The sequence below is a fragment of the Clytia hemisphaerica genome, unplaced genomic scaffold (assembly GCF_902728285.1).
Source record: "Clytia hemisphaerica strain Z4C2 unplaced genomic scaffold, Clytia hemisphaerica genome assembly, whole genome shotgun sequence".
Lineage (NCBI taxonomy): Eukaryota > Metazoa > Cnidaria > Hydrozoa > Leptothecata > Clytiidae > Clytia > Clytia hemisphaerica.
The window spans coordinates 144,719-145,212 of NW_027103927.1; positions in this window are offsets into that span (position 1 = coordinate 144,719).

The following is a 494-nucleotide window of genomic DNA, read 5'->3' on the forward strand; positions in this document are numbered from 1 at the left end:
CTAAAATGAGAGTTAAATAATAATAATAATAATAATAACGCTATACAAGTTCGCAGGCCACCGTGCGAGCACATGGGCCTCTAAGAACCGCTCTTTGTTCGGTTTACAATTTTCTTAAGATAGAGTTTTTTCCTAGGGCTCCCCCTGACTTTGAATTTAAAGTTTGCATCCTTTAGTGACGTGTTCATTTCTTGGGCTTTCATACACCACTCTTTGATTGTCTTCCTTTCACTTTTCGTAAGATCTTCTGTCACACGGAAGGGCAATCTTTCTCCTTTAGTGATTGCTCTTAACACTGTATTTTTGTCTTCTTCGTTTGCAAATCGGACTTTTATTGGTCGATAGCGTTTTTCATCTTCCTTTTCCTTCGAAAATTTTCCGATTCTTTGAGTTTCTTCAATCTTTATATTCCTTAACCCTTTCCGGACGCACGGGCCACTGGGTGGCCCATGAATCGTGTTCCTATATGACGCACGGGCCACCGGGTGGCCCAT